At 46.8% G+C, this 24064-nt stretch overlaps 1 protein-coding gene and 1 long non-coding RNA gene across 11 annotated transcripts in view; one reads left to right on the top strand and one right to left on the bottom strand.

Annotated features, from left to right (window-relative positions):
* The window catches only part of ANXA11 (annexin A11), a 44431-nt gene extending 39966 nt beyond the window's left edge, over positions 1–4465 (bottom strand). For all 3 annotated transcript variants that reach the window (XM_047824909.1, XM_047824908.1, XM_047824910.1), the window contains exon 1: positions 4282–4465. The gene's annotated coding sequence lies outside the window, so the exon portion shown is untranslated. The remainder of the gene's footprint in view (positions 1–4281) is intronic.
* A 70-nt stretch (positions 4466–4535) lies between these two features.
* On the top strand, positions 4536–23055 carry LOC125147731 (uncharacterized). Of its 8 annotated transcripts, none has more exons than XR_007145282.1 (6): positions 4536–4832; positions 6908–6986; positions 9409–9601; positions 11955–12136; positions 17136–17316; positions 19732–21285. It is a non-coding gene; the product is annotated as an uncharacterized LOC125147731 (long non-coding RNA). The 8 variants fall into 8 exon arrangements; XR_007145283.1 differs by lacking the exon at positions 4536–4832 and adding an exon at positions 6028–6328; XR_007145287.1 differs by lacking the exon at positions 4536–4832 and adding an exon at positions 6031–6328 and having other exon boundaries at positions 9498–9601.
* The last annotated feature ends 1009 nt before the right edge of the window (positions 23056–24064 follow it).

Genomic DNA, 24064 nt, shown 5'->3' with positions numbered 1-24064 from the left:
TGGGAATAAAAGAATGAATTGAGAAACAGAAACAAATATCCCCTCAGTGCAGGCCTCCTGCAGCACCACCCAATCCCTCTTCTTCCTTTCAAAGCCAACATTTTCAAAGCCTGTCTACACTCAGTATCCCCAGATCCCCACCTCCTACAGCTCGTGCACCCATTCATTCCAGTCTGGCTTCTGCTCCAACATCCCACCAAAACTGCCCTGGCTAAATAAAGTGCCAAATATCCTCCTTGTCACTTCCCACAGCAACAATGGACACCGCTGGCCATTCCTCCTACTGACGTGGACTCACCCTGGGCTCTGGGATCTGACACTGTCCTGTTTTTCCTTCCCCCTCATGGACTGCTCTTTTTCTGGCTCCTTTATAGGCTCATCTTCCTTTACTCAGCTTTCAAGGTGAGTTCCTCAATCTCATCATGCCTTAAATCAGACACAATCCGGACAAAAAAATGTCCCTCTAGCCCAGACCCCTCCAAAGCCCCCCACATACCTGCCTACTTGGTACCTCAGAGGCACCTCAAACGCTACATGTCCAAGACTGAACTCATGATCATGCCCACTCTCCAGACCTGGTTCTCATCCAGTGTTCCAGGTCTCAGGGGAATCCAGGGGGGACAACCTAGGGTGGGTGGGGTGGCCTTTGCTTTTATGCACACAGCACAAGGCTAGGCAGACAGTGGGTGCTCACTAATGTTGAGTTCAACAGAAACACGCCTTGTCACCCACTTCCTAAAAATAGCCATGACCTTTTAGGTGGACACAGCACGCTCACATCTGCTATCACCAGCCCCCCCACAAAAACAACCTCTCCTGCCACCCCCCCCCCAAGATGCCACTCGCGGGCTTAACCTGCCACATGCTCCCCCCACCCTGCTACCCTCCTCTGGGTTTCTCCTCTCCACCTTCGCTCAGATTCCTCTCATCTCACTGTCCTCCTGGCCAGCCTCTCCCCAGGCTGTAGGTGTCAAAGGCTGGCGCCACGGGACTTCCCTCTCAATTTCAGGAGCAATTCTTCCCTTCTTTTCTGCTAAGGCGTGGCACTTTCAGGAGCACAAGCCCATGGAAGACCAGACACTAAGGGATCACAGAAGCAGGACTCAACCACCTGTACACTCCAATCCCGTTTCAAGTCTCATTACAGTAACACCCTCAGGGGTATCAACATTGTCATCACTACATCCTAACTGATCTTAAACTCCCTTTGCAAACAGTTTCTGCAATCAACCATCTGAGGTAGGCATTTTTACCATTCAGAACACTGGGACCCCGTGTGGCTCCATGGCTTGTCCCAAGTGACCCACAACGGATGAGAACTCTGTCTATCGACTCCTTTTTTGCCCTCACCCCGTTACTTTCTCCCATCAGTGTATCTGAGTCACTGTTCAGGCGGTACTGTTAGGATCCTCCCAAATACAAGCCACCGGGTGACATCAGACGGTTATTTTGTGGGGCAAGGGGCCAGAGTCAGTAGGCCTATGGTGGTACGGTTCCGGTAGTTATTAGAAAGTTCCACTGAGTTTCAACAACTCCCTTTAACAATGCAAATTTCCAACAAAGAAACTTCAGTTTTTTTCATTTCCCCTAAGGACTTTCCTATCTAGGATCATTCAAACTCCCAGTGCTACAGGAGACAATAGCGTCAAGAAGGTGCTGTAGAGAAAAATCCGGGGAAACCTGTCGGCTTGCCTGGTGGTGATTGTGTAGCACACCCGCACACAGACTCCTCCCTGAGTGCTCCCCATGGGACCAAGTGCCCGGAGCTGCTCAGGCTTAAGGGGGAAAGACAGAAGCTAAGGAGAGAGAGAAGGAGGTGAATGCAAGAGGAAGGAGGGGGAGTTCCAGAAAGGCTCTGGGTCCTCTGAACATCCAGCACTCAGCACAGATTTTGTTTCTACATTTACCTCCTGCCTACACTGGCTTCCCCGCCCCCCCGCCTCCCCCTTACCCCCCCCACCCCACCCCCCCTGTTCTGCAGTGAACAGCAAATTGCCAAGAACCCACACTAACCTATTCTGGCTAGATTCTTACTGCTGTCACCAGGAACTACCCATCCTCCCCTGAATCACAAGACCAAGGCATCACTAATCGATCTTGGCCTTCTAGGTACAGCAATCCAGGATGGGCTCTGTCACCCTTGCCCTGGCTACATAAGGGAATCAAAGAGGACTCTCAGCCATCTCCTACTCTCACCTCTCAGTCTGAACTTATTTCTATTTCATTCTCCTTTTTTTTTTTTTTTTTTTAAACTGATCCAAACCCAGCCTTCAAGGTCTAATATCAAAGAAAACCTTGCTTCTCTGGCCTGCCTCTTTCAAGCAGCTAACATCTGCTGAGCACATACATTAGGCAAGGCCCATCCTGGGTATTGTGAGACCAGAGATGGATAAGAAACAGACCCTACCCTCCAAAGAGGAAGGACAGGGCAGAAACAAGACATGTGGTCATACAAATACCAAGCAAGGTGAGTACTGAACAGTGGTGCCAAAGGAGTGGAGGAGGAGGACTTTGTGGGCTCAGGGGATGTCGTGTCCCTTTCTGCTAGGAGGAGGCACCCGGATGGCTCTCGGGAGGGTGGTGAATAATGGGCAGAAATGGGCAAGGAGGGCATTCCAGGAGGACAGAACGACATGAACTGAAACAAAGGAACTGGCAGAAGGGCAGTTCAATCTGAACCTTCAGCTGCACGAAAGAAACAACAGCTATTATTATTGTATTATTATTATGGCTGACACAGATTATGACTTACGAACCAGGCCCTGCTGTAAGCTTTATCTACTGTGGGTGCTATCCACCTGGAGCACAGGGGTATGGTGTACCAGTCACCAGTTCAGGTCAACGCCTGGGTTGTATGGTTGCAACATAATAACTCACTGAATTCTCAGTGACCCTGTAAGGTAGGTACTATTATTACCTTCACTTAAACGATGAGGAAACCAAGGCACGGAGACTAGTAAGAGACAAGATTAGGGAGGGATGCAGGACCCCAGATGCAGGACCCCAGGGACTGAGCACCCAATGCCAAAGCAACAAATTTCCCTGGCACCTCACTTGGCCAGTCTTGTCAGGGACCACCTAGAAGCACAGAGAGTGCCTTTGAGGGAAGGAGCACTGTCAATCCTCCTGGAATCCCCAACAATTGACTTTAGCAAGGAAGGAATGAAGGAACATAATGAGAGCCATTTAGGAGTGAGCAAGAGAACACACCCTGCCGGTCCAGCTCCTGGACTCAGCCCTGCCCTCCCCTGCAAGTTTTGTTCCTTGTTGCGTGAATAGGGAAGAGGCTCACCCCCACAGCACCAGTCCATGCCTAGGTCAGGGCAGCCAGGAGCAAAGCAGGGGCTCAGGAGAGAGAGCAGAGGGTCTGGCTACCTAGGATACCCAGAGTGCCTTAAAACACCCAATCTCCATAGCAAGGTCACTGATGGGGAGAGGGGAGGGGGGGACATAAATGCTCCCGGGGCCAACTGTAACCATCTTGGGCTAGAATTGGCTAGCTTAACTCCCCTCCTCGGAAGGGGAACTTCACAACTGTCCTGTAAGCCAATAGACTTGGTTCCTGCCTATTTAAGCCTTCAAAGGGCTGGGTAGGGCCCAGGGGGAGAGAAAAGTTCAAGAACCCCTCCCTGAAACTGTGCTCGAGGGGAAAGGCAGAGAAGGTAAATACACTGGTGAACACAGTACCCCGGACGGTTCCGCATTCTCTCAAAGTGCCTTACGAACACTCTCCAACAGCGGCAGCTCCCAGGATTTGCGTCCTCCCAGGTTCAGAAGGAAAGTTCCTGAAGCCAGCCTCCCCTACTAGCTCTCCTTAGCACAAGCCTTTCCGGGAAGGGCACATACACTCTCGAGAACTCAGCTAGGTCAGAGGGGCCCGGGCCATAGGCCATCCCCATACCAGCCAGTCGCCTTCTGGTCACAGATTCACCCGGTCGCAAGTTCACCCAGTCGTCTCACGCCGACCCTGAACCTGCAGAGCCCCAGACCCCCTCCGAGCAACACAATCACGTGGTCCTGGCGACGGGGGCCCGGCCTAGGCACCTCCCACCCCACAAGGAGGGCAGCCATCTACTGACAGCCAGGCCGACGCAGCCCGTCCGGAACCGACAGCCCGACACCATCATCCCCCCCACTACCATGCCTTGCAACCAGGAAGCCGCAGGGCGGGGGCGAGAGCGAGCGCGGGGTAGTCCCGGGCCTCACCGGGCGGGCCACCACGCACTGCAGCCGCCGGGTCTCTGCCGCCGCCCCGCCGCGGGTCGGGCAGCCCTCACTTACCTGGCCACTGACCACAGGGGTGGGGGCCGCGAGGGACAAAGGGGGCCGCAGGCAGCGGCGTCTCTCTCCGCGGGCGTCCGGCCGCGGCGCCTTGGTCGGCCTGGAGCTCTGTCCCACTCCGGCTTTCTGGGCACTCGGGGCACTTCAGGCACTTGGGCTCCGCAACACCCAGGGCGGGGCGGGAGGAGGAGCCCGGCGGGCGGAAAACTCGGCTGGGCCCCAGCGCGCCCCGGGGCGGAGCCGCTCGCACTGGGGGCGGGGCGGGGCTGGGGGCGGGGCCGATGTGCGGCCCCGCCCCTAGGTCCTGGCCCAGAGGGCTGAAGAGCTGAGAGCTGCTTCCTGAGGCCGGGGAAGAAACACTCCGGCTTGCCGGCTCTCTTTAACCGTCAGGGGATCCCGCGGGCTCTCGGAGGTCGGCGAGAAGTAGCAGCTCCGCCCGCCTCCTCCGACGGTCTCGCTCTCCGCGGGGCACGCCCTGCGCCGCGATCTCGGGGCGGGCGTTCCCCAAGCCCCCTCTAGCCTGTGTACCGTTGTTAGCGACTCTCCTTAAGGTAAAGAACACTTTGCACGCTAAAATGGCCACGCAACCGTATGGAAATGGTGGGGGTAGGGCGAGTGGCTGTACAGTGGAGAAACCCAGCAAACTACCTTAGCCAGGTGATCAAGGTCAACATCAAGAGAGAGAAATCAGCAGTGAGAGTAGGTGCCGATTGTGGTCTTCCTCCCAAGAATACATATTCCCAGTCTATGGGAAAAACACCAGCCAAACCCTGGTTGAGGGATGTTCTACAAACTACTTGGCCAATACTCCTCTAAATTGTCAAGGTCATCAAAACCAAGGAAAGTCTGCAAACACGTTGTTACAGCCAAGAAAGCCTACGGAGATAGGAAAATAATGTAGTGTGGGATCCTGGATGGGATCCTGGTAAAAGGACATTAGGTAAGAACTAAGGAAATCTGAATAAAGTATGGACGTCAGTTAATAAGGCATCAGTATTGGCTCATTCATTGTAGCAAAAGCACCATACTAATAGAAGATGCTAATAATAGAAGAAACCAAGTATTAACTTCTCATTTTTTTCTGTAAATAGAAAACTATTTTTTTTAATGTTTATTTTTGAGACAGGGCACGAGCAGGGGACAGACAGAAAGAGGGAGACTCAGAATCCGAAGCATGCTTGGGGGTTGGGGGAGAGCTGGAGCTCACCAACTGTGAGAACATTACCTGAGCCCACGTCAGACGTTTAACCGATTGGGCCACCCAGGTGCCCCAATATAAAAACCATTCTTAAAAAGAATAGTTAAAATTATTAAAAATTTTTTTAAAGTTTATTTTTGAAAAAAATGTTACACAGGTAATAAATGAACAAATGGTAATTTAAAAGCAGTTTTTAGAAACTAAAATTCTTTACTCTCCCAAGACTTTTAGGCGTGCCCTTCCAGATCCTTCTCTCTGCAACACTCTACTTCTACTCTAGGTGAATATATTCACCTAGATGTACTGTTTAAAATGATAATTGCAGTAATTTCTTTTTTCAATGTGTTTTACTCATTGCATCTTGCAGGGTCTTTCCCCGCAAGCGTACCTTGATCTACTTGATTCTTCCTAAGGATTGCATGGTGCGCGCCATCGTGCGTGTCACCTAGCTCCTTAGGGAAGGACATTTAGGTTGCTGCAGGTTTGGGACTATTGCAAACAGCGCTGCTGGTCCTGTTTCCATTTTTCAGAGCGCACGGAGTGGGAAAGACTGGGCGCAGTAGGCCAAAGGGGAGACTCTGGCCTCGGCTCTGCAGGGGACAGGGGTGCGGGTGCCTTGCGGCAGCCGCGCCCTCCGGCAGCCTGCTGCCTCCAGACTCCGAACCCCGGGGACCCAGTCATTTTCCACGGCCTCTGCAACACCCCTCCCAGCAAGGCGCGGCCCTTTTTCGGAGCTGGACTGCATTTTTTAGAGATGAGTGGCCGGGTGAGCCTGAAACCCTGGCCAAAGGCTCCAGTGCGACACGGAGGAAATGCCCCGCCCCCACCCCCAGCAGAAGAGAGGCCGAGGTCAGTGGCACCTGGAGACTCTGCCAAGGTTGGGAATTACTGCGGTGGGGGCGTCCGCGGCGACACAGGAACGGGCGTCGGGGTGAAGCTCCCACCGAGCCCGCGGGGTTCCGAGGAAGCTTCCGTCGCCCGGCGCGCTCTGGGCCGGGGGTTTTGTCGGGGAAGGTCACCTGGCGCCCACCAGGCCTCTGCCTGGGCACCCTGCCCTGGCGCCGCGCGTCCCGGCGGCCTCAAAGGCAAGCTTCTTCGAATGGCTCACTTTTTTCGTAGATGAGCGACTGCCTCTTTAAATACTACCTTAAAAAAAAAAATAAATAAACAAATCAGGGTTGGAATTCCTTCTGCACGTAGCACACACTTTCTGGCATCGGAACTGAGCTCTTCAAGGCCAGGATGGTGAATAGCTACCACTGTGCTCCCCTTACTGTGACTCAACCGTTTACTTTCAACAAACGTGTGTGGAGCTCCGACTCGGTGGGAACACTCGGGTGGGGGAAACGCCTCTAGGTTTGGTGTGCAAGCACCTGGGTTCTGTCACTTGAAGTTACATGTTCTTTGAGCCTTGGTTTTCTCGCCTAGAAAATCTTCAAAATGATCTATGAAAACTTGTAATCACTGCTTCATGGCTGAAAGGAGCTGCTAACAAGCATCAAATGAGGTAAGGGAGAGTAAGTGCCTTATGATAAGTCCGGGGCTGCACAGCCCGGAATAATAGTAGGAGACTCTTCTGATCGTTCTTACATTGAGTCATTCGACAATGATTGAGTATGGCCAATGTGACAGCCCTCTGCTGGGTGCCACAGAGAGGGACAAAAGGAAATTCTCTTCCTCTAGACTCCCATCTCTTCTCGTGTGGGGAAACAAATCGTACATACCTCACAAAATACAGGCTTGTAAAAAGCATCGTTCTGGGTGGATGAGCAGCCAGTGTAGAGGATGGGATGCTGATCTGTCTGGCCAGACTTTTCAATCGACTTTTAATTTTCAAAATCATGTTTATTCTCCCCCCCCCCCCCCCCAGTATCTATTGCTTTCATTTCTGCTTTTATCTTTGTGGGTTTGTTCCTTCTTTCTTTGGATTTGCCCTAGTGCTCTTTCTCTGGTTTCTAGAGTTGAACTTCAGGGCCATTTATTTTCCAAATCTTTCTGTTGTTGCTTTGTAATAAATATATATAAGACTATAAATCTCCCTCTACATCCTGCTTTAACTACATATCACAAGTTTTTAATATGCCATGCTTTTGTTATCTCTCAGTTATAAATATTTTGGTGGGTTTTTTTTTTTTCCATTAGGATTTTATCCCTAATTCATGGATTATTTAGAAGTGTGTTTCCATTTTTGTTTCACAGTCATGGCTTTTTAAGAAAACATTTGGTCGTAGGTTTCTAATTTTAATGCTTGGAGATGAGAAAATGTGCTCTTTTTAGAATTTGTTGAGACTTCTTTGTGACCTGAGAGACAGACTTTTTTTTTTTTTTAATGTCCCAGTTTTTGTAAAGGCACAAGATTCTAGTATTTCTCCATCCAGTTTGCTAATCTAGTTATTTATTTAGCTTGTTTATACCCCAGGCTTTTTTCCGTTCAATCTGCTGATTTCTGAGAGAGTCGATTTAATGTTTTCTACTTTTATTGTACTTTACCAATGTTCTCTATAATTTGGTCTCATTTTGCACTATAATTTTGAGAACAAATTATTAGGTTCACGTAAGTTCATAATTGCTTTATCTTTTGATGACTTATCTTCTTTTATTGCTTTTCTCCTTGAAAAATTATGATGCCTGATATCAGTATTGCTATCTAAGATAGTATTTGTCTCGTATGTTTTTCCTCTCTTTTTTCAGGCTTTACTCTTCTTTAGGTTCGTCTCCTGGAAATGACATACAATTTTTTGTACCAATCTTAAAAAAAAAATCCATCTGGGTATCTGCTCTTTTTTAAGTTTATTTGTTTTGCGGAGAGAGAGAGGGAGGGGAGGAGAGAGAGAGGGAGACAGAGAATCCCAAGCAGGCCCCACATTGTCAGCGCAGAGCCTAACCCAGGGTTCAACTCACTAACAGTGAGATCATGACCTAAGCTGAAATCAAGAGTCAGATGCTTAACTGACTGGGCTACCCAGGTGCCCTCTGAGTATCTGCTTTTAATTGGCGAGTTTAGTTTATATGAATAAAGATTACAGAAATATTTGGACTTATTTCTGCCCCTTGTTTTGGTTACACACACACACACACACACACACACACACACACACACACTCAGGGCTGATATTCACCTAAAACACATTAATAAAATGCTGTAAATTGTAAAAAAATTGAAATTCTTCCATCCTGCTTGGTAAATAGCTGTTGCCTTGAGACCTCACAGGGCCCCCACCCCTGACATTCCCCTGACCTAGCAACAAAAGGGGCAATGCTTATCAGAGGGGACCTACGGCACCTTTTCCAACTCTCTAATTGGTCAGCAAACGGGCCATGCAGGTGGCTTAATATTTTGAATATCATGTGAATTATACTTTCTCCTTGTTTCCTTTTTTTTTTTTCCTTTCCTACTTCCCTTTGAAGTGTTTGAATTTTCTTTGGTTAAACAGAGAGGTGATACTAGAATTAAAAATGTATGAATAAATAACTACTTACAAGACACCCTTCCCAGGATATCCCTCAAAAAATTCAAATTTATTATGTCAAAAAATGAACCATCTTCTCCCCTCAACCTGCTTTTCTTCTTGGGTTCTGTATCTCTGGTGAGATACCACAGTAGTGTCCCTCACGTCTGTGGGCTCCTCATGGGAGAGGCTTAGCAAACTTTTCTGTGGTCCAATGTTCTTGTAGAGTTTGCAAAGGTAAGCTATTTTAAGTACAAACAGTTAAGACCTCTGGCTCTTTCTACCCTGAGTTCTCCAAAACCCTCTCGTGTTGGAGGGGCCATAGGCATTTTGGGGATTTAACTAAAAAAAATAAAAATAAAAAAATAAAAAAATAAAGTGAGCTGGAGATACACTTAGTTAGGGCTTAGTAGGAAATGTTTATGCCGTGTGCAATCACTTCTGTGTGTACTTAACATTATTGCTAATCTTCCCATGTAGAAAATGGTTTCTACGGATGTGGCTCTGATTCAGCCAGCAGAACCAGAGGTGGCTCAATAACAAACATGTCCTGTAACACCTGTTTTCAGAAATATGTAGGCAGTGAAGGAGAAACAAGATTTGACATCTTCGGAACCAGAAACTAGTCTATGGAAAACTCTTCCAACCATCGTACGTATGGAATTTTAAGCATGTAAGTCTATTCTACTCCACGCCCGTTTAAAATGGAAGCTCTCTCTTATAGGGAATATATACTCAATAAGGCAACGTAGACAATTGTAATATACAAACAGATATAAATACATCTTTTTAAAAAATGGTTTCAAGAAATATATTTTACTAGAATTCTGTGTAATAAGGCACAAACTGTAGGAGTGCAGTGTGTGAATTAAATGCTTTCTGCACCTCACTGTGTCACATCTCAACTTATGCCATGTGTTTTATACTGATGGAGTCTGTAAATTCTAGATGCGCACACCAAGAGAGACAAAATTTTAGCATGACTTTTTTTTCTTAATGTTTATTCATTTTTTTTTTTAACATTTATTTATTTTTGGGACAGAGAGAGACAGAGCATGAACAGGGGAGGGGCAGAGAGAGAGGGAGACACAGAATCAGAAACAGGCTCCAGGCTCTGAGCCATCAGCCCAGAGCCCGACGCGGGGCTTGAACTCACGGACCGCGAGATCGTGACCTGAGCTGAAGTCGGACGCTTAACCGACTGCACCACCCAGGCGCCCCTATTCATTTTTGAAAGAAAGAGCGCAAGTGGGGGAGGGGCAGAGAGAGAGGGAGACAGAGGATCCAAAGCAGGCTCTTCACTGACAGCACAGAGCCCGATGTGGGGCTTCAATCCACAAACCAAGAGATCATGACCTGAGCCGAAGTCAGACGCTCAACCAACTGAGCCACCCAAGTGCCCCTAGGGTGACTTTTATATGAACTACATCAGGTGATACAAAACTCAATTTACCACTACAGTAAGAACATCCATGACAAGCTGGAAAATACGGTATCGATTCAAGAAATATTTAAGATTAGACATTGCACAAGAAAACTTAAAATGCCTAGAAATCTCCTGGCCCAGGACACCTGGCTGGCTCAGTCAGTAGAGCATATGACTGTTGATCACAGTGTTGTGAGTTCGAGCACCACATTGGGCGTGGAGCCTACTAAAAAAAAAATAAAAATAAAGAAGTAACAAGGTTTGTTTCTATAGCCTTCTTGGCTTTAAAGTTCCTATCTGGTGATAAGGATGTCTTTTTACTTCTTAGCACAGGGAGGGTACCTTTTGTATGGGAAATTTGTTTCCTGCTCTCCGGGGGACGGAGGAGGGTCTAAGTGTCTTGCACCTGCTGCTTCCCAAGTAGCTTCAGCTCAAAATAATCTATATTCCATTGGGGTACCTTTTGGGCAGCCTGCCCCCTCACCTCTACAACATGACTTTACCAGCAGTATTAATTGTTTGCAACTCAAGTAGCTTACTTGTGCAAATTCCACACAACCATATGACCATACTAGAAGAAGATTGGCATCCCTTTCTATTCTACGGAAGAAGACACACTATCAGAAAATCCTCCCTATAGATAGATTTCTCTGCATTTTTTTGCGTCTGTCCCATACTCTCCGCCCCTTAAGCACCGCTGTTGTAGTTTCCAGGCCCTTGTGGTTTCTCACCTGGACTCCTGCAGGGCCTTTCTAACTGCTCTTACTGGCCCCAGTCTCATTCTCCTCAGATCTGTCCTCCAGGGCGTTATAAGATGCACATGTGACTGTGTCACTCTTTTAGGCCCATCGTGAGCTCTCCAGGATGAGGTTAAGCTCTTACCCTGCCCCATCAGCCCATGCCCCGCCTCTCCTTTTGCAATGCATGCAAGTCTTGCCTCTCTCAAAGTGTCGACTTGCTTACAATCCATCCTCCCTGTCCTACCCTGTCATGTCCCCATACCTTTGCTCATGCTGTCCCCTCAGCCTGCAGAAGCCTTCTCTCCACTTTTCACCTTGGTTGCTCCTACTCATCCTCCAAGACTCTGCTTAACTGTCATCTTTTCTAGAAGCTCTCTGACCTCCTCTTTCACCCTAGTGGACTGAACACCTGCTCTCGTCCCTCTCCGCAGCCCCAAACTCCAAAAATGAGGGGAAAGGACAAAAATTGGTATTTTTAAAAAAGAGGACAAGGAATGTTCAGAGGAGCAGAAGCACTGAGCAATTTCTGAGACTGAAAGTAGACAGGATGAGATATAACATTTCAGCCGAGCACATGAGCAAACGGTGCTTATATTCTGGAGTGTGTAGGCCATACTGTACATTACACCTCATATTCTGGAATGTGTATACTGCACTATATATTACAGAAGCAGGAGCAGCAACAAGGACACTCCATGCCTGAGGTGGGGGAGGCCTGGGACAAGAAGGAGCTAACGGGCTATTGATTGGCAGGTGAGATAAGCACCCCCTTGGGAGCAGCTAGATGAGTGGACTCCTCAACATCTCCTTAAATCCAACCTTGGAGACAAGATGGCCGTGACAGGAGTATCTGTCTCTAGGTATGAAGGAGCGAAGATAGGACGAGGCCCAGATGGATGGCAAAGCCAAGGAAGAAAGGGTAGCAGCTAAGCTCCAAAGACCAAGTATGAGAGCATCCACCCAAGGATCCATCCTGCCCATCCTGTACATTCTGAATGTGTGGTGCACACATTTGCAAAGTGGCTTTCACCCCTTCATCACAGTAAGTTACGCAAACAGATCTTTTTTGCAGGAAATCTCAGGGCCAAACATGAGTTCACTACCAAAAAATTAAATACCCTCTGAGAAGCACCAACACCATGAAAGGAAGATTTATAACTGAAGAAACATAATCATTGCTAATGTTTACTGAGCATTTATATGCCAGGCACTATTCTAAACATATTGAATATATTTATTTAAAAAAAATTTTAAGCTTATTTGTTTTGGGAGGGGGGAACAGAGAGAGAGAGGGGGAGAGAGAGAATCCCAAGCAGGCTCTGCACCATCAGAACAGAGCCTGAGGTGGGGCTCAAACTCATGAACCGTGAGATCATGACCTGAGCCGAAATCAAGAGTCAGATGGTTAATCGACTAAGCCAGCCACAGTGCCCCGTATTACATGTATTTAAACTTTAGGGACACCTGGATGGTTCAGTCAGTGAAGCGTCTGACTTCGGCTCAGGTCATGATCTCACAGTCGGTGAGTTCAAGCCCGCATAGGGCTCTTTGGTGACAGCTCAGAGCCTGGAGCCTGCTTCAGATTCTGGGTCTCCCTCTCTCCCTGGCCCTTCCCCTCTCGCGCTCTGTCTCTCTCTCTCTCAAAAATAAATAAACATTGAAAAAAATGTAAAAACTTTAACCCTACCAGAAATCTTTTAGGGTAAGACTATTTTTATCTCATTTTACAAAGGGGTAAGCTAAGGTGTAAGTGATTAAGTAACTTCCTGCAAAGCCATACAGCTTTACAGCCATACAGCCATACAATTCTTCCTGCCTCCAGAGTCAAAGATTAAAAAAAGCAAATAGGACAACTGGTACTGAGCTTTGAAGTAAGTATAACTAATTTTCTCAAATAAGAGAAGATGAAAAAGAACCAATTAGAGATGTTGGAAATGAAAAATATATTTATTAAAAAATTTTTTTTAATGTTTATTTATTTTTGAGAAGGAGAGAGAGAGAGACAACATGAGTGGGGGAGGGGCAGAGAGAGAGAGGGAGACACAGGATCTGAAGCAGGCTCCAGGCTCTGAGCTTTCGGCACAGAGTCCAACATGGGGCTCGAACCCATGAACCGTTGAGATCATGACCTGAGCCGAAGTTGGACATTTAACTGACTGAACCACCCAGGCGTCTCCAAAAATATATTTATAATTAAAGAAAGAAAACCACGCCAAGTGGATGAGCTAAGTAGTAGAACATATGCAGCTGAAGAACGAATGAACTAGCAGATTGGATGAAGCAATTTTCCCTGAAAACAGAAAGGGATTAATAAATAGAATGGAGAAAAGATAACAGACATGGAAGATAGTTCCAGAAGGGCCATGATCCATCCATTAGGTGTTGCAGAAAGAGACTAGAGCAATGGATGTCCAGTGAAATGTGGTTGATTGGCAACACAAGTTTATCTCCTCTCCCTCCCCAAATCCCAACACCACGGCAGTAGAGGAAACCTGCAAAAACAAAAGGAACAAGAGAGAAGAAAATGGTAGACAAATTTTCAACACACTTTTTGAAGACAGAAATTGTATGGAGGAGTGGTCACTGATTCGTAGAATGGAGGATGCTTTAACTTGGGTGCACTAGAGGGAGAAATCAAGAAGTCAGCTGATTCTCCCCACCCACCCCCAGAATCTCAGCCAGGCTTAGCCTTACAGATGTAAGCTAGAGTATGAGGCTGCAATGAGTATGGGAACATACTTAATAATCTGCAAGCCTGGCCCACTTGCCCAGCTCACAGCCTGTGAGCACAGTCATCTGCTATAATTTGTAGGGTGTGGTGGCAAAATCTGCCAAAAGTTATATTAAATGGTTCGTGACTTTTGCTGATCCTTTTCCAGCCTTTGACAGGATATGTAGGGGAAAATAGGGACTACGCTATTTGTAATTGCCAGGTGGGTAAAACAAAGCTGGATCAAAGATGGCTTCTTTAACTTTTAACTTTACCGTTAACCACCTGACACCACTTTTGGATGGGTTAGAGGTATGTTTTCCTACCGAGCTCGGTGCAGCCCGCCTGCCAGTGTGGGTTCTGAAGGGTCGGCATCCGTGCCATACAGGTTGTTAAATGTGGTAGTACTGTGCCATCGTGCTCTGTACTTGACAACAGAAAGCTAAGCGTTCTCTGGGATGCAAATTATCTGCTTTTGACATCATGAACTCGGAATGGTCTTAATAGGCAATCGATACTGCTATCTTATTACCTCCAAATACAAGGGCTACTGATTTTGGATCTGAAACAAACATTTTAATAGATACCCGCCAACCTTAGGGGATTTATAGAAAAGAATTATTAATAGTAAGTTACCTCGTTTAGTTACCTTGGGAGTGCATTTCACAACTAGTTTAACTAGCAGGGTCTGTTGTTCAAAACGAAATGTGCTGCAGGTTTTTATATGTGTTGCCAAATAGGGTGTATGGTTACCCATCTCCTGTACAGTTTCTCCAGGCTGAGTTTTATTGCCAACACACGTTATGATGTGGAACTGCAGGGCCTCAATTGCTCTTGTTGCATTGTTAGGGAACTCTCAGTTTCTCCTAAAGCAGCTCGTGGCTCTGCCAGCAAGGACTCCCTTGAGGACATACTTTGGAGGGGATGTGTGTTGGCCTTTGCTTGAGGAACACGTTCTTGTTGGCACCTGAGTTTTCATAAGAGGCTTGAATCGAAGTTCCAGCTCCATTTATTATGAAGGCATGTGGCTCATGTCTTAAATGGCAATGGAAAGTACCAACATTCCAAGTAGAATCTCAACCTCATGGCCACAATGGACTTTTTTAAAAAGCTTGGTTAGGGGCGCCTGGGTGGCGCAGTCGGTTAAGCGTCCGACTTCAGCCAGGTCACGATCTCGCGGTCTGTGAGTTCGAGCCCCGAGTCGGGCTCTGGGCTGATGGCTCGGAGCCTGGAGCCTGTTTCTGATTCTGTGTCTCCCTCTCTCTCTGCCCTCCCCCGTTCATGCTCTGTCTCTCTCTGTCCCAAAAGTAAATAAAAAACGTTGAAAAAAAAAATAAAAAGCTTGGTTAAAAGAAATGCTGTTTGTGGACGAGTGCCTACAAAATATGTATTTTATTCAGTCTCTAGACACATGTTATTAAATATATCACCAATTCAGCCAGAGCATCAGACTTGTGTGCTTGACTGCCTCTCATGGCTTCTTGACAACCGACTTTTAGTGGATTGTGTTTGGGTCAATGTCCCTCAACCTCTACTGAGGGACATTATGCAAAATATGGCTTTGAACATTGATCCGTTGTCTGTTGTAGGGATGCTGTTGAGCACATTGCTTCTCATGCCCACAGTGGCCTCTCCATGAGGACCATTTGTAAAAGTGAATGCACTAATTGGTCTCATGTATCTGGAATTATGGGATAGTTGCATTTTTTTTTTTTTTAGCAACTTGCAAATACTCTGGATCTTATAATAGGTCATATTTCCCTCCCCTCATAATAGGTCACATCTCCCTCTGCTGCTAGGTCTTAGAGCTAGGTTGATAAACAAGCGTGAGACTGTACAAAGGGGACTAATCACTCACATTGGCATAGTTGGTGAAATGGAATCAGAGCACGGGTGTTGGCAAGGTTCTCTGGAGGATGTGCCTGCCATGTTGAGTGTCAGGGAATCCCCTCCCTGGACAAGGGTTGGAGACCAACATAGGTCTCTCCAAACCAGTCTTATAGAAGTACCTGCAGATTATCCCTCTCATGTAGGGTTGGGGTTAGGATCAGGTATAGTGGGGCGATGACATGGGGAGAGAGGCCCATCTAGCTCTCTACCCTCTTCCCTCACCAGCTTTCTATCTTTTATCACACAGGGCATGGTTGGAAACAAATGGGCACCATATGGGAAGTTAGGGGCCAATTGCTTTCCAATGCTTCACCCACCTCAGTCTCCAGATCTAGATTCCAGTGTTCACTTCTGTTATGGGAGCCAGGGAACCGTAGATGTTGAAAGTATAGCTCTGGGAGTCAGAGGGCCAATTTCAAATTCTGCCTCCATGCTCAATAGCTGAGTGGCCGTGGGTAAGAAATCTAGTCTCGTCATCTGTAAGGTAGGAACGAAAACACTGCTTGCCAAACACAGTTGTTACGGAGACACATTATGTAACTACTGTGAATCATCTGCCACAGAGCTTGACGCAGCAGTAGATGTTTGCTATGAAAAAATACATCATGGTGGTTAAGAGTTTGGGCTTTGGAATAGGATATACTGGGGTTCAAATTCCAGCTCTTCCTGAGCCAGCTATGAAACTTTGGGCAACTTTCTAACTTCTTTAGTCCTTAATCTTTTTCTGTCTCCAAATAATACATATAAAACTCTTTTTTTTTAATTTTTTAATATTGATTTATTTTTGAGAGAGAGAGAGAAAGAGAGAGAGAGAGAGAGAGAGAGAGAGAGCAAGCAGGGGAGGGGCAGAGAGAGAGACACAGAATCCAAAGCAGGCTCTATGCTCTGAGCTGTCCGCACAGAGGCTGGAACTCACCAACCGTGAGATCATGACCTGAGGGGAAGTTGGATGCTTAACCAACTGAGCCACCCAGGTGCGCCCCTGTACATATCAAACTCTTAACACACCATTTAATATGAAGTGTGTGGTCTATAAATGATTGCTCTAATTTCTTACTTTACTGCCGCCCCGAGAGAGAATGTTGCTCAAGTCAAGCAGGCAGGAGGAAATGCCTAAGAGAGAGTCCCCAGAGCTGCCAGCACTTTGGTAACAGGGGAACTGATGTCCATCTCTAACATACTTTGGTAACATAGCCACTTAGATTTATTATTTTCTCTGTGCTCAACAATGAGCTAAGAGTTCTATATTTTTGTTTTACCTGGGACTAGGTGTGGTGGATCTTTTGGGAGCCACCAGTGCTGTATCAGTCTGGGTCCAGTCAGGAGACAGAAACCACATAGGGGTTTAAGCAACGGACGTGTAATATAAAGAATATTACGCGATGATGAAAGAGTAACTATGGGATGTAAAGAGAGCGTTACAGGGCTACTCTCCCTACAGTTGAGGAAGGCTTCCCAAGGAAGGACAACCTCGGAAGGGTCCACCTCTCCAAACTGTGGATCAGGCCTTATTGGGGAAGGATTCGTGGCAGCCCCTGGGACGGCGGAGAAATTTCCCGGTGCATTGGCCGCAACTGCTCTTTGGTTGCCAGATAAGGATGAAGCAATCTGCGGGAGCCCAGGTGAGTCACAACCTGGAAGGTGGGGCTACGGACATGTAGAAGGAGTCAGGCAGCAGTGTTAGATGGGCAGCACGGAACACACAGTGTCAGTGTCGGGAGGGCCATGGGAAGGTGATCACCAGGCTGGACAGGACTCTAAGGTCTCTGGGGGACCTCCTGGGCACGTAGCCGGGGAAGGGCACCATAGGATGCCACCTACACTTGCCAAAACCAGCAGCAGAAGCCCCTTCTCCTGCAGAGTTCTCCCAGCATAATGTTTTATGCTCACTGTAAAGGAAAGATGCTTATGGGGATTCTGCCCGTTATCACACAGCACATATTCTTGGGTGAATTTGGAGCTGAAAAGTAGTAAGTTGATAACCAGCGGCATTTGAAGAAACTTGGAAACACATATGTGTGGATACATATGTTCATGCATGTGCATATATGTGTACTAATCCACCCTGCTTGGTGGGGTGGGGGTGGGGGGCGGATACTTCTAGAACGTTCACAGACCCTAAGTGAAGAACACCACTCATGGTTCCCCACAGCCACAAGAAAGCCTCCATAAAGCACTGAACTAACTCTCCAGGGGAGGTGGGGCAAGGTGGCATGAAAGAATCGACCAAGAGACTTCCAAAACCCTGTCCTAGTTATGGAGGGTGACATTTCTTCCTCCTTCTCCATTCCCTTCTGTATTGATCATGCACCCAAGGGAGACCTGAAGACTCCAGCAGGGCAAGGCCTTTTTTTTTAAATTTGCATATTCATTTCCCCCAACCCCTAGCTAATCTGTCAGCTTGGGCACACAGGGGGCATTGTGCTCTGAACATCAGGCTTCCTGGGTTACTACACAGACTCAAGGCCAGTCATTTTCCTCCACCAACTAAACACCAAGCTACTTGTTGGGAGTGACAGACGCCAGTTTCCATACTTTCTACTGTTCGTGGCACGCTAAGTTCCCACTCATGGCCCTGCTGAGAGTAAGGGCCCAGAGGCTGAAAATTCATCTCTCGCCCTGCTCCAACCTCATCGAAAGGGCCGGCTGTTGGCAGTGGTCAGAGATGTCCGAAGAATGAAATCGATTCCATTAGGTGCTCAAATGTATGACGCATGAATGGAACCCTGTCTCCATCCCACATCTACCAGAGCCAGAAGGGGGCCCAGGAGCCTGTGTGTTCTGAATAAGACTGTCCTTCCCCCAGCCACATCACCTTTGGTAGAGTGAAGAAGGCCTTAGGAGCTCCACATGTTGCTGGAAGGCCCTCATCTCTCCTCCCCACGCTTACTCTTCACCACCATTATTTGCCTAGAGAGCATCAGGATCCATCTTATCTTTAAGGCTTTATTTTGATTTGCCTCAGTCGCTCCAAACAGTTGAGGCCCCCAGGCCATCCCTTATCTCCAGACTGGAAAGCCCTTATAGCTCTTTATGGCCCTCTCCACCCTTTATTTTTCCCCACAGCACCTGACAAATAGTAAGGCCGACTCACTCATTTGTTAGACTTCCCCAACTGAGGGTGAGGTGTCTTGTTACATTTGTTAACCACTCTGCTCCCAGCATAGAAGATATCTGGCATATAGTAGGTGCTTAATAAATACATGTCCCAGGAATGCATGAACAAACAAAGCATCTCCGATGCCCTGTGTTTCGTGGGACTCAGTGTCCACTGCAGACCAGTTAGTCTTGTCACTACCTTCCCATCAAGGGCCTCAATTACAGCCCCCCTGCAACCCCCGCCCAGTGGCTTATCACAACTCTCTGGCACTTTCAGAGCATGGGCTTTGGAGACACACAGGCTCGGGGTTGCATCCTGGTGCTGCCACCTGGAGGTTTTTAGCACCTCTATACCTCAGTTTTGCCTATTTGTAAAACTGGGACTTTGTGGTCAAGTGGATTAAATGGAAGGCTTGTGTAAAGGACTCCGCACAGCTCCAGGCACCCAGTTAAGTGCTCAGTAAAGGATAGTGGGCAAGGAGGGAGGCCACAGAGCAGGGTGGGGAGGCACAAAGAGGCTTCATCTGCCTTCCGTCTGCTGTGGGTTGGTAGCGGATGCCTGGAGCCCTGTGCTAAAATGGATTCTGGGCAGGCACTGAGCTCAGGGGGGAGTCCCGCAATTGATTAATGATGTCTGCCATGGGCATGGGTGCTGGAGGGTGTGGAAGAACAAGGAGAGTAGCAGACCCAGGCCACACATTTGCCATCCTGATCTACAACTTGCGCCACGGCTCCTTTCCTTTTGTACGTCTTGACTGCTTTCAAGAGTAAGAGCTCCTCTCTTTCCAGGAGCTCTTCCCTGACCTCACAGTTCTTCACACGCCCCCCCCACTCCCCGAAAAGGGTAAGGTTTGCTCCTCTGAGCCCCCACACCTTTTCTGTGCTGTTCCTTTGTTAGTCACCATATAGCATTTTGCATGATTTTTTTTAACTTTCAGATCTCCTGTCTGTATATATGAGCTGAAAAATGCCTTCAGGGAAGGTTTTGCCTTTGAGAACGGATGTGGTAAAATAAACGTGGTGTGCTGGAGTAGGAATCAGAAAATTTGACCTTGCTGTGTGAATTTGAGCCCATTGGCTTGCCTCTCTGAGCCTCAGTTTCCCCGAATGAAAATGGGAACTTTGAGTAAGCTGCCTTCCCCGCCCGCTGTATCGCAGCATTTCATAAGGCTCCGTAGAGAGTAAAAGCGTTCGTGTTGTGGTTGCATACCCCTTGTGCTCTCTTTCTGCGGCTAAAACTGGAGCTTCTGCAGATATATGTTGATTTCAGCAAAGGAGTAGAAGAGAGCCTCAAATGGGAGCAATAGGCACTCTGGACGCCCTGACGGCAGAGTCTGGAGAACGGAAAAGCCAACTTTTCTCCCCTTGTGCTTGCAATTGGGGAAGAGTGAGGAGCCGGGAAAGGTAAATGCTGTCATCTGCTGGTCATTTCCTGTGTAGCAGCATCAAATTAATAGTTTTGCAAAGCTCTCGTTCAGAGTTAGCTAAGGACCTGGAGGGAGGAGGAGGCACTTGCTGAGCACCTACTGGTTATAAGGGACTATCTTCAGGGATGCTATGAACAGAGATATGACCTAGCCCTGGATGCTGCCAATAAGGAGGACACGGACCCCAGGGAGCCAGGGGCGCCTCCCTGTGCCTGTGTGCCTCCAGCACACCCTTTGACCTCTCTGAGCTTCAGGTTTCTCATCAGGTGCGTGGACTAGGATGGTCTCCAAGGATCTTGAAAGATGAAGAGAATATTACAGATGGGCACTGGGAAGGAAAGGAGGAGGGCATCAAGAGAAGCCCTTGGAAAGTCTGACAGATGTCCTCTTCCCTGGTGCCCACGTTTGTGACACCGTGGGCTAGGCTCCAGATCGCTAAGCACCTGCCCTCCTCTGACTTCTGTTCAGGGGAAGGGACAGTGGAGTCGGAAAGACTTCTTGAAGGAAGACTGGAACCAACGCCTGCGTTGTCCCCACCAGTTTTAAGAAATGGAACCATATAGTTGCCTCTGAAGTCATCCATTATATGAATATATTATCATTTCTTTGTACATTCTGCTGTGGATGGCATTTGAATTGTTTCCTATTGTTCCCAGGCTTTTACTGCTTTGGACATCCATGCACATATATTTCTGTCAAGTATGACCCAGGGGGTGGAATTGTTGGGTTGGAGACCATGTGCATTTTCAACTTTACGGTTAATTACAATTCATTATCCCAAGAGATCACAGCGATGGGAACTCACATTGGAAGTGTGTGTAAGTTCCCATTACTCCAAATTCACTGCAAGTACTTGATGCTATCAGCTTTTCTACAGTTTTGCTGATTTGGTGGGGGCAAAATGGTGTATTACTGGGTTTTTTCATTTATTTCTCCCCAATTAATAATAAGCATGTTTTCTTACATTTGTTCTTTTGCATTCCTTCTCTGAAATGCTTATTTGTTTTTCTGTTTTGTCCTATTAATCTGTAGGAGTTTAAAAATATATTTGAGGGGTGCCTGGGTGGCGCAGTCGGTTAAGCGTCCGACTTCAGCCAGGTCACGATCTCGCGGTCCGGGAGTTCGAGCCCCGCGTCAGGCTCTGGGCTGATGGCTCAGAGCCTGGAGCCTGTTTCCGATTCTGTGTCTCCCTCTCTCTCTGCCCCTCCCCCGTTCATGCTCTGTCTCTCTCTGTCCCCCCAAAAATAAATAAACGTTGAAAAAAAAAATTAAAAAAAAAATAAATAAATAAATAAAATATATTTGAGATACAACTCTTTTATCACCTATGTATATTGGAAAATGTTTATCCCACTCTGTAGCTTGCCTTTCCACCTTCTTATAAATTTCTTTTGCAGGAGAGAAGTTATTAATGGTAATGCAGTTGTAGCAGGCAGGCTTCTAAGATAACCGCCATGCCCATCACCCTGGTATAATGTCCCCCCACTGAAGTTATGGAATATGATAGGTATCATTGGGGATCATGTTCTAGTCTGTGGGAAAAGGAATTTTGCAGATATGGCTGTGATTACTACTCAGCTGAGTATGAGTTAACCAAGTGGGATGTTATCCAGTTGGGCCTGACCAAGTCACATGGTCCCTTCAAGCCTGAGTCTAGAGATCAGAAACGGAAAAGGTCAGAGATTCGAAGCATGAGAGATTTGATGTACCATTGCTGGCTTTGAAGATGGAGGGGCTCCATGGCAATGCAGGTGGTCTCCAGGAAACTAATAGATCTTGATGGACAGCCACCGAGGACCCAAGGACCTCAGTCTTACAACCTCAAGGAGCTAAATCTGCCACAACTCCGTGAGCTCGGAAGAGGACCCAGAGTGCCAGAGGTCCCAGAGACCACAGCCCAGTCCATTCCTTGCTTTCGGCCTGTGAAACCCTGAGCAGGGAACCCAGCCATGCCGTGCGTGGGTTTCTGGGCAACTCATCTGTGAGCCAACAAATGGGCGTGCTTTTAAGCTCTGCTGAATTTACTGTGCAGCAATAGAAAACAAACACAGTGGTTGTATTTATCAGCATTTTCCTACATTTATCTCACTTTCTGAGTTAAAAAAATCATTCTCTACACCGAGGTCGTGAAGATACTCTTCTAAAATTGTTACAGTTTTGCTTTTTCACATGTAAGTATTCCAACTTCCTAAAATTGATTTCTCCCCTTGCTGTGAAGTAGAGCTCGGACTCCATTATTCCCCACTTTGGATAAAAATTTGTCCTGAGACTACTTATTGACTAGTCCATTATTTCCTCATAGATCTGCAAGTGCCGTCTGGTCATGAAGGCGATTTCCGAACAAATGAAGGTCTGTGTCTGGCCTCTTTATTTTGTGTCATTGTTAATTTGTCTGTCTTTGCAACAGAGCCACACTGTGTTAATTGCTATAGCTTTCTAGTAATTCTAGATGTCTGGTGAAGTAACGTGCCCATCTTGTTCTTCAAGAGTGTCTTGGCTTTTGGCTCTTGCAAATAGATTTGAGACGGTTTATCAAATTTCATAGGAAAACCCGTTAGGATTTATATCAGAATCATAATATTATATCTCTAAATCAGTTGGAGGAGAGATTGGCATCTTTAAGATACTGAATATTACAATCTATGCCTATGGTCTATGCCTCCTTTACTTGTCTTCCTATCTTTCCTAAAGACTTACAATTTTTCCAGTTACACATCTTTCCCAAAATTTGTTTCTAGGTACCTTCTATCTCTTATTTCAACTATGAATGGCATCTCCTAAAAATACATCTTTTCTGTTTGTGACTAGTGAATGAAAATGCAAGCCATTTTTATATTCTCATTTTGTAGCCCACAACCTTGATAAATATTCTTATTCATTCAAATAACTCAGTTGTAGATTCTCTTTGGTTTGATTTCTTGAATGGATATAAGACAATTCGGATTTGGTAATTTGTGTCTTTCAAGGAAATTCATTTCATCTACGTTGTCAAGTTTGTTGACATCAAGTTGTTTATAATATTCCTTTATTATCTTTTTAAAAATGTTTAATGTTTATTTAATTTAATTTTGAGAGAGAGAGAGAGAGAGAGAGAGCAAGCTGGGGAGGGGCAGAGAGAGGGAGACACAGCCTCCGAAGCAGGCTCCAGACTCCCAGCTGACAGCACAGAGCCTGATGCGGGGCTCGAACTCACGAACCATGAGATCATGACCCAAGCCAAAGTGGGATGCTCAACCGACTGAGCCACCCAGGCGCCCCCCCCTTTTTTTTGTGAGAGAGCGAGCGAGAGTGAGCATGTCAGCAGGGGAGAGGGGCAGAGGGAGAGAGAGAGGATCTTAATCATGTCCTACACTCAGTGCAGAGCCTGACACAGGACTTAATCCCACGACCCTGAGATCATGACCTGAGCTGTAATCGAGAGTTGGAAGCTCACCCGACTGAGCCACCCAGGTGCCCCCTTTATTATCTTTTTAATATCTGTAGGGTTTAACTGCTATCTTCTTTTTATTCCCAATATTGGTAATTTTGATCTCTTCTTGATCAATCTTGCCAGAATTTTTTGGTTTTGTCTTTGCTAGAGTTTTATCATCTATTTTCGCTATGTTGTCTGTGAGTTTTTGGTTTTGCTATCTGGTTGCTCTGTTTACCTGTGATGATTAGGGGAGATTTAAAAATGATGTCATTGTCATCATTTTCCTACAACCTCACACTTTGATTTTTGAAGTGTATTTCAATGGGTATAATTCTGTGTTGGCAGATTTTTTTTTTTACTTTCAACACTTAAAATTTTTTTTTTTTAACGTTTATTTATTTTTGAGACAGAGAGAGACAGAGCATGAACGGG

This window comes from Prionailurus viverrinus, chromosome D2, assembly GCF_022837055.1.
Source record: "Prionailurus viverrinus isolate Anna chromosome D2, UM_Priviv_1.0, whole genome shotgun sequence".
Taxonomy (NCBI): Eukaryota; Metazoa; Chordata; class Mammalia; order Carnivora; family Felidae; genus Prionailurus; species Prionailurus viverrinus.
This window is presented reverse-complemented; position numbering and strand designations above follow the sequence as displayed.